The sequence below is a fragment of the Oryza brachyantha genome, chromosome 10, assembly GCF_000231095.2.
Source record: "Oryza brachyantha chromosome 10, ObraRS2, whole genome shotgun sequence".
Classification (NCBI taxonomy): Eukaryota; Viridiplantae; Streptophyta; class Magnoliopsida; order Poales; family Poaceae; genus Oryza; species Oryza brachyantha.
In genome coordinates, this window is record NC_023172.2 from 3,822,915 (window position 1) to 3,839,290 (window position 16,376).

A 16,376-nucleotide genomic window follows, 5' to 3' on the forward strand; every position below is an offset into this window, starting at 1 on the left:
AAGAGGAGATAATGGAACAGAGGTTATGTCACTTTGGGCTAAGTGTAAGAAGTGTATTTATAAATCACGTCGGGAGACCAATAGGGGCACAACGGTATTTTGGAATCACTTGGCCAGCAAGCACCAAATCAAAAATGGCCAGCAGCTTCTAGATCTGAAAAAGAGTGATAGTGGCAGTGGAACTACATCTGTTGAGACTTATAGGTATGATGAAGCTATCAGCTTAAAGAAATTTTATTTGGCAATCATTATGCATGAATATCCCTTTAATATTGTTGAGCATGAGTACTTTGTGGATTTTATCAAGTCCTTGCGCCCTAGTTTTCCAATCAGAAGTCGTATAACTGTTAGGAAAGATATATTGAACATGTTTCTAGAGGAAAAGAAGAAATTATATGAGTACTTCAAAACACTTTCATGTCGTTTTAGTACAACCATGGACATGTGGACCTCAAATCAAAATAAAGGTTATATGTGCATAACTGTGCATTGGATAGATGATAATTGGTGCATGCAAAAGAGAATTGTGAAGTTTATGCATGTAAAGGGCTGTCATTCAGGGAAGAACTTATGCAAGGATTTTTATGATAGTATACTGGATTGGAACCTTGATAGAAAATTGCTTGCACTTACTTTGGACAATGCATCAGCCAATGATGTATGTGCTAAGGGTCTAGTACTAAAGCTTAACAAGATATCACCCTTGATCTGTGATGGGGCCTTTTTTCATGTGAGATGCTTGAATCATATTTTCAATCTTGTTGCTCAAGATGGTTTGAAGCAAATTGCACCAGCTGTTTCAAATATTAGAAACACAATTTCAATTGTGAAGAACTCCACATTGCAGTGGGAAGAATTGATGAAGTGTGCCTCAGAATGTGATGGTTTAGATACTAGCCATGGTCTCTCTTTGGATGTACCAACAAGATGGAACTCAACTTATCTCATGTTAAAACAAGCTCTTCACTATAGATCAGCTTTTGATAGACTTTTTCTTCGTCATAGAAGCAAATATTTGCATTGTGTCCCAACAACTAGTAATTGGACTATGGCAAAATCATTGTGCACATGTTTAAAAAGATTTTATGATGCTACTTTGATCTTCTCTGGCACTACATATCCAACAGCAAATATGTTTTTTACTAAATTCTGCCAAATTAAGCTTGCAATAGCTGATTGGTGCACCAGCTCTAGTCCAACTATAGCAGCCATGGGCTTTAAAATGAAGGCCAAGTATGATAAATATTGGGAGAAGTCCAATATGGCTATTTCTGTAGCTTGCTTTCTTGATCCAAGGTTCAAGCCAAATCTAGTAACCTATTATGCAGAAAAGATTTATGGTGAGACATATGCTCCACAAGAAATTAAAAAATTCATGGATGTTGTTAATCGGCTATTCCAAGCTTATAAGTTTAGTGCATCAACTTCAAAGAATGGATTGGCTACAAATTTGCAGAAGGATTCTTTAATCAATGAGGATAAGAATATGGAGAGTGATGATGATCTTGATGAAGATGTTGTGAACTACTTGCGTCGCCGGACTGCCTCTGGAAAATCCACTAAAACTGAGTTGCATGTGTACCAAGAACAACCATTAGTGGAATGGGATACAAGAGACAAAACATTCAATATTTTGCATTGGTGGTCACTCAAGCAACATGAGCTTCCTGTTCTTTCTCGACTTGCTTGTGATGTTTTGTCTATTCAAGTGTCAACTGTTGCTTCAGAATCAGCATTTAGTGCTGGTGGGCGTGTTGTTGATCCATTCCGCAATCGCCTAGATCCTGAAATCGTGCAAGCTTTGATTTGCACCAAAGATTGGACTGCTGCATTAAAAAAAGGTAATAATGTGTTGTATGTACATCATTATATTGCTTTAACCTTTAAGTGATTGTTATTCTTTTCTTCTAAGAATATATGTGAATGTGAATACTTAGGTGGAAATGTGGTTGGTTCTATCATCAATGAGTTGGACATGGAGAACCTTGAGCGATCTTTTGCTACCTTGCTGGCCATGGTTTGTGCTTCTAGCACTAAAAAGTTATACAATTCTTTCACTGTCTTTTATACTTCCACTAATAATTGATCAAATTTTTATTTACAGGCCACGGAACAAAATGATGAGCAAGATGGTGATGGTGATATTGAAATGGACTATGTTGAAGATGATGACGACATAGTGCCAATGGGTGTTTAATAAAATGTTTGTTAATTTAATTTGCAAGATGTATGTAATGAACTATTTCCAAGAGCACTGTCTGTGATGAACTATGTGTCTTAGTGTCTATGCCCATTACTCCATGTTACATCTAAACCATTTAATATTGGACTGTTCAAGTAGTTTCTAAACTATATGATGTGATGTGACTCTTATGTGATAATGATCTAATGTGTGAGACTATGTCACTATACCATTATGTCTGATTGTGCAAGTTTGTGGATGTTTCTTGTTATGCTATTATTAATTGCTTATATTTAGAAATGTTGATGAGTTATATTAGAAAATATAACAAGTTATATTTATTCTATGATTTGAGAAGTATAGTTTAAGAGGTTTTTATGTTCCGATTAATATCCGTCACCGTATCCGTTTCGATTCATATTCGCTCCGTATTTGTATTCGATAATATTTGATTCCGTTCCGTATCCGGGTTTCCGATTCCGATTCCGATTCCGAAAAAAAAATATAAAAATGAATATGATAGAGCTAGTTTCCGACCGTATTCGATCCGTTTTCAACCCTACGCCCGGGCCGTCGTGCCGCGCAACTGCACGCGCCGTCACGTCGGGCCGCACCGTGGCCGACGACGGGCAGTCGACGCCGTGGCCGCTGCCGACTTGCGCCATGGCAGCCGTCGGTCGCCGTCGTCCAAGCCTGCACCATCGCCTGCCTCACACGTCAACGGCGAGGAGGCAGCGACATGGTGACGTTGGCGATGGGGATTGTGCCGGCGAACATGGCGCATTCTCCGTTTACAGCGAAGAAGATGTCAAAGGCGACGGGAAATCGCCGATGGCGAGGGAGACGCAGGATATCGTACCTTCTGTTTCTCTTCTGTTCTTCTCCTCTTCCTCTTTGTGTTTCTCTTCCTCTTTATGTTTCTCTTTGGTGGGAAAGAGCGAAGTGCTGATAACTTGTGTTTCTTTTGGTGGGAAAGAGCGAAGTGCTGATAACGTGAAGAATTGAGGGAAGAAATGACACAGAGGAAGAGGAATGGGATCAATCTTCTCATTTATCGTCAATCCATTATATACATGGGGAAACAGTGTGAACCGAGGGAGTACGACGTTTGGGAAACATCGTATTGGAGAAATATGTGAATCATGTTTCTCCTTTTTTGTATCTGGATAGATTAGATCTATCCCTTGGATGGATGAGATTACTCCAAATATTTCATAACACATATCTTGCTAGTCGTGCACGTGGAATAAATTTTTCTTTCCCTTTTGTTTTATATACAACTCTAGCTATTGTTCTCGTATATTTACTTTATTGTAATCTAGACCCACTGCAATCCAACCGTTGTACGTTTTTTTTTCTCTAATTAACATGGTAATTTTTAGCCTCTAGAGCGAACCTAGTGGCTAATTTCAAAGGTATGTTTATAATATAATTATTAGATAGATGGATAGTGTCAATTATTTGAGAATCAATGGGGTAGAATGATTTTTTTTTCTTTATGGAACTTTATGTTTCTTTATATATCTATTCATATAAATTTGATAGGATGAGCAGAACCTGCTAACTCGACAATACACAATCTGACGATCTTTTTAAGTTTTGGTGATAATAGGGTACATGTTTATGCTAATTGCATAATTGTTTATTTTGGAGACATGTATTAGTTGAGCTCTTTATTTTGTGTACAAACAAAGCAATGTATTAGTTGAGCACTTCTTCATTTCTTTCAACAGCTATGCGGACATATACATAAATTAATTTCCCCTTTCTCATGTGGCCAATGAAATTGCCTATTCTGTTTTTATCCCAAGGCTATGGACCTATATTTTCCTCATGTCACACGTTAGACTCGAGTGCTTATTTGTCACGCTCTATCACCTTTGTATCTGATTCAAAAGAAAATACTCCTAATTGGAAAAGAAGACCAAGTCAAAGTTTCGATAAAAATTTCAATTAATCTGAACCATTGTAATCTAGATTTTCCGTGATCTGACTATATGAATATACATGTATGATATTATATATATGTTTACATGCTAATCCAACTAAGGAGGAGTCTGATTAGAATTATATATAGTTTATGTCTAGTATTTTCCCCATAATCTGAATAGGATTTTTCTAGATAATTTTTTACCTTATATGCTTAAAGCTGGTGCTGGACTTGGCCGGGAGGCTGGAGCGCAGCACGTTGTTCGGCCTCGGTATGAATCCGGCGCGGAGGGTCTCGACGGCCGGCAGTAGGGACTCAGCTGGCGGAGCGGGAACGTCGGCCACCTCGTCTCCAGCGGCAGCGAGGCAGCGGGGACAATGATCTCGCCTACGTCGTCGACGGGGTCGAGCAGCACTAATATTATTGAACCCATCGGCGCCCATCGTCTCTGTAATACATAGCATGATTTGACTAATAAGAGATACAAATAATTCACGTTGTCGAGTCCTAGCCTATTTATACGGTAATGTCTTACATATCAACTTAGAAAGAAGCATCCGACTCTTAAATTTTCAAAATATTTTATATGGATTCTCATTAAATCTCATCCATTAAAATCTAAATCTATGTGATCTGGTATATAACTTTGACTTGAAAAACAAAAAGAGAAAAACAGATAAAAGCATCCGGTATTTACATGCATGCGTGAGTCTCTAGGAAGGTCTCACGTACTGAACATGTGATGAGTTAGTTAGAGCTAAGTTAGTTAATATGTTTATCTTTATCTCGGCGCACCAAAATTTTCAGCTTATTAAATCACAACCATCGATATAGATTTTTCATAATGCAACAGTTATTTATTTTATTATTTTTCTTCGATTAACGTGATAATTTCTAACCCCCAGAATGAACGTGGCGTCTCCTTTTTAGACTGTCTTTATATTATAATTAATAGATAGATAGATAGATAGAAGATAGATAGATAGCCAAAACCAATTCCTATCCCACATCCAGCACCAGCTCCCAACCCCAACTGCAAACAAGGGAATCCAGGCCCAATTCGTGCACCTGTTCAACCACAAAGAAGTGAGGGGAACTGGGAACAGAAAAAGATCACAGGACTACATGGGATCAAACAATGCCAGTAATCAGCATATGCAAAATCATATATTCGTATATGATTTAGTTTCAGAGTTCCATCCTACATAGATTGTTATTTGCAATTGTTTTTATTTAATATTCGCGAGGAGAACATCTTGTACTGAAATTTTGTAACAACTAGTAATATATTTATTGCAGTAAGAGGAACATTTTAACCTTTAGTGCAGGTGCACATGCACTGGTTTTTTTATCAGCAATGAGCAAAATGTATAGCATGCATACTATTCCAAATCTCAACTATACAAACTGATATGCAATCAAATATATATTGCAGATACATCAGGCTTCTATGTGAATACTGTGCAAGCTTGCTTTACTACTGTTAAAATAGAGATCAAGCTGTACAAACTGATATGCAATCAAGTATTGAATGCTAAAAGAAACTACTCTTAGGAGGGCAATAGGGGACCGGTATAGTTTTCTGACAATGGAAAGTCATGAGTTGTTGATAGTTTTCTGACAATTGGAAGTCATATGATTTTTGTTAGTATTTTGACAATGGGAGGTCATATGAGTTGTCTCGTTTTCAGTTTAGATGACTATATTTTGTGCCATCAGAAGTATAGCCTATGTATACCAAAATTATATCTTCCCATTCATGACAGCCTTGTGGCTCTTAACGAGTGATTTGTCATCTGTTCAATATTTTACTGATACCCCCGCACCCAATATTTGAATTATGTATGAAAAATTTGGCTAAGGAACATACAGAAACATGGTATGTATCAGACGAATTTGCTAGCAGGAGTGCAAGACAGAAAACCACTGACCTGCTGGATCAATTCACGACACCATAGTTTTGATGGATCTAGTGTCAATGATATACTGACTTCACACTAGTATTCACACAATCAACACAGATACCTAAATCTTCAAATATTGAGATAACCTGCACAAGAGCATAGGATTATTAACAAGTTGCTGACATGAATAAGTCAAATAAATAACCAGAAGAGCAGCAAGCATATTAAAATACCATTTCAAATTCTGTAACAAACTCTCCTATGAATTCTCTCACGGTTAACAGAAATTCAGCCAACAGAAATTCGGCCAAGATATAAAAATCGTACTCATCAGCCACACCCCCAACGCCGCACCCCAACATCCTCATCAGCCACATCCCCTCGTCATCCGTGATCCGTCGCATCCCCATTCCCTCGAGATCAGTCGCATCGTCATCTCCAGCTCTCACGCACAAGAGGTAGGAATTTGTGTGTACTGATTTGTTCTATTAGAGGAATGGATCAGTAGTACTTACATATGACACAGTGAAATCAGGAGGGGATTGATCGATGGTAGATCCACGCGCCGTCGTGCGGAGCGGCCGGCTGTAGCCGAGCTGGTGACTCACCTAACCTTGCCAGCCGCCAGCGCTGGCCGCCGCACGCCGTCGCCCCAGCCGCCGCTCGCGCTCCGCCCTCCGGCCTGCCTCAGCCGTCACCGCGCAGCTGTACCCCAAGACCGCACCGGCCGCCGTCCCCGCTCCGCCCTCCGGGCTGCCTCGCCGCCGCACGCCGTCTGCTAACCCAGTCATCGCCTCGGCCGCCACCTCCCCCGCACGGTTCCATCGCGACCCCCGTCCCAGTATTTGTTGCCTTGCTGCTGTGCTTAGAACAGAACATGGCTTACAGGGTGTTAGTGGGCTAGTGCCTATATGGGATAGTGTTAAACTGCTGCTGGTGCCTGGCGGCGTCGCAGATTCGGTGACATATTCTCGGTAATATTGAGCAATTGACGTGCACGATTCACATGTGTCTGGATCCATATGGGTCCACACATCAGTGACTCAATATCACCGAGAATGTTACGGAGCAATGTCATCGAATCTATGTCCGTCTGGTGGTGGATGAGTTGGCTGCCGCCGTATTTGTGTTGACTGTTTTTCAGTTTTTATGCATATATTTTGAACCATATTTTTTTCTGTACATAAATTATTATGGAATTTGCTTGTTCAACAGAATCCCTATGTGAACTCGTTAATAATTTAACCAAAGAACAAATCGGTGTAGTTAAATATCTTGGTCTTGAGTATATTTTGCAAATAAAAGAGATACAGCTACGTCCATCGTTATTGAAATATATAATAAGTAGGTACAATAAAGAAAGTGAATCTTTTAATATTGGAGGTAACAGTTTAAAATAAACGATATAGATGTATATTTAATATTAGGGATTCGGCCAAACACCGAAAAATATTAAAACACAGCCCACCAATAATGCATTAGTGAAGAGATATACCAACAATAAAAATGGGAAGATTTTTATCAAATATTTACTTAAAGAAATAAATGATAGCAAGGACACAGGTGACCATTTTATTAGAATGTTTATGCTATATTTGCTTGGAACATTATTAGCACCCACATCATGAGAAGAAGTCCCAACGTCATATTTGGGTATTTTACAAGATACCTTGGTCATAAAAAACATTAACCGGAATGAGTTCACATTGAGATTTTTAATGGACAATGTCAAAAGCGTGATCGCTGCACATGGAACAAGCAAGTGTGGATATAAAAAATAGCCACGTGAAAATTTAGTCCTGGTTCACCACACTACAACTTTTATTTTACATATATATATCCGATTTATTCAAAATAATTTGTGTATATTATAGATTTAGTATTGGGAGCGTATCCGAATGATACAATCCGACACCATGTATGACAAGCCTGTTGATGACACGATGGGACAGGAGAGTAGCTTTACAAAGAGACAAATATGATAGGTCTCATGGTTATGGTGTACGGAAGGTATTTTTAGTACTTATATTTTCTGTTGAAAAAAGTAATAATATTTTTTGTCAAATCAATTTATTTTTTTAATGAATTCCACTTTTGCAGGTTATCATGGATATGGCGGGTGCGTCTGGCAAACCATCGCGGTCTTTGGAAGAGCTATTAACTGCTGTCAATGGTATTAAGGTAATGTTTATGCGTATATTACAAATTATAAAAAATATTTAAATTATATTTTACACAATAAATTTAGTTTGCAAATATTGCACCGTAATCTAAGCATTGTTATTTAATTATTATATTTTTTTACCGTTGTTCCTTAATATGACAACTAAATCTTTATTTTTTCAGGAGCAAAATAACCAAATTTTAAGTTCATTGCGGGCGATGGATTCTAGAATTGTCGACACGACAGGAAAAGTGTCGATACTAGAGAAAACAATAGCTACATGGATTAAAAAAAATAATGATTAGAAAAATATTTTCCCAGGTAGGACATAATACAGTACTCTTAGTTACATTTCCAGATGTTTTCATTGTTTAATTTAATTATAATTACTTATTGTACATGTCACGCAGGGAGATGTGGATGTTTTCAGGCGGAAAATTCTGGTTGAGTTGCTGTTTTCAACGAAAAATATCGTTCAAGATCCATCCAAGGAAATTAAGGATTTGTTAGATTCACTTTGAATCCAACGTGCCTACAGCCTGCAACTCCCTTTTTTCTCTTTAGTAAACACAGGACATCTTTATTTTTTTTAGGAGGGAGTCAGAATAAATACTCAATTGTAATAACACGAAGTGCATGTTGCATTTCATTTATTACATTAGACTTCGTTATTTATTTGGTTATTTTCTGGAACAACCAGACAACCGATTCCAGCTGTGTCACTTTGCAGAACCTTTTGTTTTTCTGAATTCAACTACTCTCTTTTGATTTCTTCAGTACTGTCATGCTGCATATGCCTATGCGTGGGTAAAAATAATTTTACTGTGCTATGTGAACCTCTACATTTATACGGCCAGATCTCAGATGACAAACTACCAATTCATATATATTACCTGTAATAATGGAAGCAAACAAAGAATGTGCACTGTAATTATGTTGACAACCAGATTCTGTAGCAAATTCTGCACTCCAGATTTTTTTTTTCTGTACTCCAGATTTTTCAGTTTACTCCAGAATTGGTGGAGTCAATTCTGTACTCCAGATCTTTTCAATTTACATCACTCAGTGCATAATTTATACTGGTAGCAAATTCTGTAGTACATTCGTTTTGGAAAACAAGATGAAGCTTCTGAAAAACCAAGACAACTCTCAAAAGTCAAAACACTAATCAAACCAACCATGTCTATTTCAAAGGTTTGATAACTAGCAGAGTAGCATATATTTAACCAACACATGAGAAGATGACCAATTAATCATCTAAATGTACAGCGTGAGAAAATGCCAGCTAGTTATGAAATTAAACATCTAAGTACTAGATAGAGAGAACTGAAGTTCTTTTGTGGTCATGAATCAATCCAGATTGCATAAACCATTAAGCAACATACAAATACCATGAAGTTCTGCTAATATAAACTAATCTGAGATACAATTTCCAGGTGGCACCAACCATTTCGAATTGGCACCAACCAGGTGGCTTTGTGCTTGCTATTTGAGAATAGTAAAATAGAATTGAGACAAGCTTGAATGCATGTATACACAAATAATTTCAGCCACAAAGAAAGCTGCCCGGTCTTCTAAAAGAACCAAACAGAGAGAATGAACACTACGATCATCACTCCAAATGCACAGGTTGCAATTTGCTACTAAATCACCCTAAGCTCTTCAGCAACAAGATCGATGTCGGCAATATGGCTGACTTCATTTAATTCAACCTGGTCGTACAAAAGAAAAAAAACATAATTAACCAAATCTGGGTGCATTGGAATCCACAACCTTGATATGGAAGGATACTACAGGAACCTGAATTTTGAGTCACCTCCCAGCATATATTCTCAGAACAAGTAAGAAAATTCATTTTACCTTATTTATTGTGTTCATAACAAATGATAGCAAGGTTAGTGATAATTCAGCAGCTTCTTGCAATTTTCCTGCAATAACCAAGACTAACTCTTATTTCTAGCAAGTATATAGTAGCTGTACAGAAATGTACAACATCAGATAAGAACTTACTCTTCTTTCTTTGCATCTGGACAACGACGAATGTCATGGCCTGGTTGGTGACAAACACTACATAATCTCGTCCTTTGCTCATCCCATCCTTCCACTCTCCTTGGTGCACCCTTGGTGGCTACACATTTGGGATCTAGAACAGGTCCTTCAACATTATGTGTTGTTTTATTAGGCTCTTCAACACATGTGTGCTTCTTGCTGGCTGCATTGGAAGAACTTTTCCTTATGAGGTCTTTCCTATTTAATAGTTGGCTGTCGATGTATTCATTCACCTCCCCAAACACGTTAACGCTGTTGTCTCTCTGTCCAAACATGCACATCACTTTTTCGAACAGATGGAAGTCCACCTTTTGCATTCTTTGAAAGCCGCTGCAGCACACAGCATTTTGGAATTTCCTTCTCCAAATGCTTCAATACACGGAAAATATGCTTGCAAGGGATCCCTTCACGCTCCATTTTTTTTAAGCCCCTTACGGGGTGTATATTATAAAAAAGAGAGCAGAAATTTAATTACAAGAGTTCACGAAGAAGCGGGGAGGGGGGTTACAACGAGATAATCGTCATGGAGGACGCTTTGCCTAGACAATCAGGCTACATGATCAATGCACACTCCATCTTTCAACAGATGCACCGAATATCGTCGCTAGATACACTGCGAGTGTAATTAACATAGCAATTGTTCACACTTTTTCCCTCTGAAGTCACCATGTAACACTCACCCTGCCCATCTTGTACTACATCAATTTGAAGACCATCCAACTTTTGCAACTCTTTTTGAACTAGATCAAAATTTGCAGATGTGAAAATATGCCTCACCGACTCTTCAAGTTCATGACTATCAGTGATAGCCGCGGACCATGATTGAGATGCTTTGGAATCAAGATCGGCCTCTCTTTCACGCAATTCAGAAACATATACCTCGTAATGCTCGACCAAACCAACCAAAGACATGTAATAGTCTAGATGCCTATGAAGGCATGAATTTAGGCTCTCACTCCACTGGTTGCTTTTCATGCCCAAAAAATATTTGTCAGCTAGGAAAGCAGCAGCCCACAATTTTCTCTTTCTATACATCCTTTTTTAACCAACCTTGGTTCCTATTGGTTTGGTACTTTGAAACAAAACTCTTCCACTTCTCTTCGAACTCAGACTATGAGCAGGCATCATATATAGAGAACTTAAATATGTTAATATATGAGAAATGAAGATGCTTGATGATACCTTTCTCGATATGCCAAGAGCATACACGATGATTGGTTTCCGGAAGCATCTGGCGGATTGCTTTCATCATAACATTGTCACTATCAGTTATTATAGACTTCGGTTTCTGCTCACACATTGCTCTCAAGAAGACATGAAGCATCCAATTATAAGATTGAACACATTTGTCAGACACAATACCACATGCAAAAACTGTAGTTTGACGATGGTGGTTGAGCCCAACAAAGGGAATAAATGGCATGTTGTATTTGTTCATCCGTTGTGTGCTATCGAACACAACAACATCACCAAACGATTGATAGTCCATGCGAGACTGAGCGTCGCACCAAAAGAGATTTTTGAGACAACCTTCTTTATCAACTTGGTACTCATAGAAAAAATAAGGATCCATGTGATGCCTTTTCTTCATAATATCTAAAGCAGCATTCGCATCGCCTTCCAAAATTCTGTCCCTCTTGTATCTTGATGAGTAATTGTACAAGTCTTTTTTGACAAATCCCACCTTATCATATCCTCCATATTTGGACTTCATGACCTTCATAATTACATTCTTTCGAATACTAATAGATTCTATCGTTTGTATTTCAGATTTCTGGAATTCCTTAATTTTCCTATGGGACCGAAGAAATGGAGTCTTGTCATGGCTTGTCAGTGAGTGATTATGCTCATCAACAAAATTGTCCACAAACCATACACCACGTTGCTTATCAAGCTTTATGCTAAGATTAGCACGACAATTCATCCGAGTTAGTGCTCTTTCCCTTCTTACACGATCCTCGGTATTTATCTTACTGGTTTCTCGAATACCTTCCTTCGAGCAAACATGACGTCTATAATGGACATTTCCCACTCTTTTTTCCCGCCTCACAATGTCCTTTCTCACACTAAAACCTTTCTTTTTAGCATAGGTATTGTAAAAGTTGTAACCATCATCCTCAAACTGAAAATTCATCTGAATTATGTTCCAATATTCATCTAGAGCTACATTCTCTTCCTCAATGTTATGGAACATGGAGTGACTACTACTAGGATCATGAGACTGAGAATCGTTATTGTTTCCCTGTCATTAAAATTTGTTCACCCCATTACTATGAGCTAATATTATTTGGCATAGTTAAATTGTAAGGTTGCAAATAAAACAGAAGCATTCACATGTGCATAACATTACAATGGATATATAGGTGATTTTAAAAAAAAATCTACATAGCTTTCACACTAATAACAGCAGAACATAGTGCGATATTTGTTTGGTTTCCTTGGTGTAGAGTCATCATCTGTACTAGAAGAACCATCCTTGTACAAGTCACTTGAACAATTCATGCCATATTCACTCTGATCTTCAATGCTTACTCCAAGCAATTCACTCATCCTATCAAATAAATTCCATTCTATTATTTAAACAGAAATCCAAAACTGCAAAAGATCGGTTTAATCTATCAAGTTCTCTCTTAATTTTTCAAATGACATGCCATTAAGCAGGGGTGGGCATTTTTTTTCTCAAAAACCGACTACCAAACCGAACCAACAACACGCCAACAACACAGGAGTCATCTGCTCTTCTTTGGTGACTTCACGGGCATTGTTTTTACTTCTTTCTTAATTTCTTGCTTCTCTTCTCATTGACTGACTATTCTGCTTTCTTTTCTTTGGATGATGCTTTAGAAATTTTTGCAAAAAAAATGTCTGCACTCCCAAGTCCAAGGCTTTTGTGCCCAAGCCTAATAACCCCAAGTCCTAAAAATTATGTTTGTATCAGGAGATATTGTTTTACTAGGACTAGGAGTTGGAACATGGGTCTTTGCTAATCTTCATTAACTTCTATGCTTTTCAGATTTGGACGTTACCTGCAGGTTGTGCCATGCTGAATTTGGTGGGTAGCTAATTTGCAATCAACTAATGAAGTCATTTTTCTGGCCAAGTATTTAACTCAGTTTCATGTGAAGCTGTGACCGAGAGTTTGCTTTTGCTGTATTTAACAAAGACATTGAAGTTAATCAAGATTAGCAAAGACCATGTTAATCAAGTATTTAACTCTTAGCTTTAGTCCTAGTACTGTAAAGTTCTATTGGAGTTTGATCGGGATAAATTAACTAGTTATATAAGCTTTTATGTGTTTGGTTTTCCATTTTAATTTTTCGCACTTCTTGCAGATTGCTTACTAGTGTACGTATCTAACAAGCGGTGACAGTATTACATGTAGGTTTAGCATAGAAAAGAAAAGGTAATGCAACAAAGTTTATAGCTTCAAAAATTTCAGAATTCAAAAGCGCTGGTCGGAGGAGGACAGGGAGGAAGCCGCCGGTGGAAGGAGGGGGCGGCGCTGGGAAAGGGGACGGCGTCGAGGGGCCTGCTCGCGGAGGAAAAGAGGGGCGGCACGGAGGAAGGGGACGACGCCGGCAGACCTGCTCACCGGAGGAAGGGGACGTCGCCGGCGAACCTGCTCGCCAGAGGAAGGATGGGGGCGACGGTCGGTGCTGCGTGCGTGGTGAAGAACGTGCGTTCTTCGGTTTTTGGGCTGGGTTGGGCTGAAGGGTTTTCAAGGACAAAACTGCCCCTAAGTAATGAGTTTTACAACCATACTTATATTTTAATCTGAACCATTGATGCGCTTTAATTTTCGTGTAGGTTTTTATTCGTGAAGCATAGAAGCACATCTCGTTTCCTTTAACAATCCCATAAAATTCATGTGTTCCGAAGAGCCCCTAAATATCTTTTTAAAAATCTTTCACTTGGAGATAACTTTAAGATTGAAACATTCTTTTGAATAATTTTCTATTAGAAAATTACGTTGGAAAAAAATCTTCTATATCACTAATACAAATATTCATTCAGTTTAAATTTATTGCAAACATATGAGAAAACCTACTACTATAAAAGTTTGCAACTATAGATGGCCAAATGGGCGGGCTAGGCTGGCACGGCCTAGACACGGTCGGGCTCGTGCCGAAGTCTGTCGGGCCGACACGACCCGATCAACATGCCGGGCCGTGCCGGGCCGGCCCACGGGCGACACCGGCGGCCTAGGCATGGCCCAATACCACTTGGGCCGTGCCGGGCTGGCCCGAAGGCATGATGGCCCATCGTGCTTTTTTAAAAAATAAGTCTATATTTCACCCCCTCACTTATTTGGGCTGTTAAAATAAGCCTATTTTTCTCCCTTTTCTTTGGGCTGTGTTATATATGGCTAGAATAAGTCTATTTACATACTTCTTTTTTTAGGCTAGGCCTTATATAAATAGATTAAGTGTATTTAAGATCCCTAATATTTTTTTATTGAATCGGGTCGTGCCGGGCCAGCCCACCATGCCGAGGGTGCAGCCCAGGCATGGCCCAACCGTCGGGCCGGGCCGGCCCAAGCCCGACACCGATCGGACCGTGTCGTGCTTGGGCCGGGCCACGACGCCGTGCCTTGGCCGGGCCATCGGGCCTCAGGCCTTATGGCCAACTATATTTGCAATGGTGCCACCATTGCTGACAGGTGGGTCCTGCCCCTCCCTCCACTCCCCCATCCCTCGCCTCCCTCGCAGCCTGCAGGCAGCTCCCTCCGCCGCCCGGAGCACCGCCCCCATGGCGTCGCGCGTCAACTTCGCGCAGCGCACCCGCACGCAGTTCGTGCCCTCCTCGGGGGTGAAGCGGAGGATGCCATCGCCGCCCCATGTATCAGTCTCGTCGGAGTCGTCCGACGGGTTCCCGCCGGAACCGCCTTTGGCCGCCGCGAACGGCAAGAGGCAGTGCGTGGAGGAGGAGATGAACGGCGCGGACAGCAGCAACCACACGCAGGCCCTGCGCGAGCTGGCGGAGGCGATCCGCCGGTTCGGCGAGGTGTACGAGCGCGTGGAGTCGGCAAAGCAGGAGCAGGAGCTCCGGATGGAGCGAGACCGCCTTGAGGCTGCCCACGAGCTGGAAGACCAGCGTGTCCAGTTCTTTCTCAATATGCAGATGGAGCTCTCCAAGGCCAACTCTGCCACCGCAGCCACAGCTGTTGCTGCTGATGTCAATGGCACCAGGAGAACTGCAGTGGCCACTGACGTCGGTACTAGCAGCAATCACCATGTTCGATACCGCTTTCAACTTTCAAGGATAGCGGTATGCACCGCCACATTCCACAGCAGCCACAATACAGCGAGAACAATGTCGTCGATGCCGACAGAGGCACCGGGAACGGTAGCGACACCGACAACAAAGAAGATGAGGACGAGAGCTAGTAATGGCACCTGGACATCAATTCAAGAATTCGATTTGTATGATTGTATCAGTTAATTGGCATTGTCCTGGTTAGAATTACTCCCGGTTAGGATGTCCTGGGAGCGACGAATGACATCTGAGTATTAGTTAGCATCGTATTAGCAACAAGGAATAGCATAGTTATGCTAAGTGCCCCCCTGTTGGTGTTGTGTAACTTTTAGCTGCTTGTTTTATGCTTGTGATGTGGTCATGTGTTCTGAGCTCTGATGCAACTGTTAATCAAATGGGCTAGGCCCAATTAAAATTGATTAAAATTTCACTAGCCCATAATGAATGGTAAAGATAATAATATCACCTTTGAGATTTAAAGTGGAGAAGCTCAACTTAAATAGAGAGGTTAGTGAGACTCTCCGTTGACTGGTTGAGGCGGTAGGAAGACCACCACGCGCGCGAACCCCTATGATTGCGTAACGTCCGCAGCGATAATCGCACGATTTGATTGCGCGGTAATCACGTAACGGAATCGCGGGATCAGGGGGGCGGATTCGGGTTTCCATATTTTCTCCTTCCCGAGGCAAGAACGGCTCTTCTCCATTCTTTTGCTCCTCCCTGGTTTTCTCGAGTTCTTGCGATACCTCTCTGGGTCCCCGGTTCTGTTCTCTTGCGCGCACGAGAATTCAGAATGAGCAAGCCTCCGGAACCGCTCTCGCTAGAGTACCTGCTCGGGTAGGCGAGTGCTAAGGTTTCATGGGAGTGCGTTTGCATGACTGCTCATTGCAT

At 40.4% G+C, this 16,376-nt stretch overlaps 2 long non-coding RNA genes and 1 pseudogene across 8 annotated transcripts; 2 read left to right on the forward strand and 1 right to left on the reverse strand.

Moving 5' to 3' along the window:
* Window positions 1-1,363: 1,363 nt before the first annotated feature.
* On the reverse strand, window positions 1,364-6,667 carry LOC107305025. 5 transcript variants are annotated; one of them, XR_005812648.1, is made up of 5 exons: window positions 6,625-6,667; window positions 6,250-6,501; window positions 6,044-6,162; window positions 4,317-5,180; window positions 1,364-1,784 (listed from the first exon to the last, which is right to left on the reverse strand). It is a non-coding gene; the product is annotated as an uncharacterized LOC107305025 (long non-coding RNA). The 5 variants fall into 5 exon arrangements; XR_005812647.1 differs by having other exon boundaries at window positions 1,364-1,799; XR_001551151.2 differs by lacking the exon at window positions 1,364-1,784 and having other exon boundaries at window positions 4,149-5,180; window positions 6,344-6,501.
* On the forward strand, window positions 6,385-9,030 carry LOC102709113. 3 transcript variants are annotated; one of them, XR_001551148.1, is made up of 6 exons: window positions 6,385-6,474; window positions 6,543-6,834; window positions 7,891-8,026; window positions 8,117-8,197; window positions 8,363-8,501; window positions 8,591-9,030. It is a non-coding gene; the product is annotated as an uncharacterized LOC102709113 (long non-coding RNA). The 3 variants fall into 3 exon arrangements; XR_001551147.2 differs by lacking the exon at window positions 6,543-6,834 and having other exon boundaries at window positions 6,387-6,474; window positions 8,591-9,024; XR_001551146.2 differs by lacking the exons at window positions 6,543-6,834; window positions 7,891-8,026 and having other exon boundaries at window positions 6,387-6,474; window positions 8,591-9,019.
* A 5,684-nt stretch (window positions 9,031-14,714) lies between these two features.
* LOC107303358 lies at window positions 14,715-15,616 on the forward strand (annotated as a pseudogene).
* The last annotated feature ends 760 nt before the right edge of the window (window positions 15,617-16,376 follow it).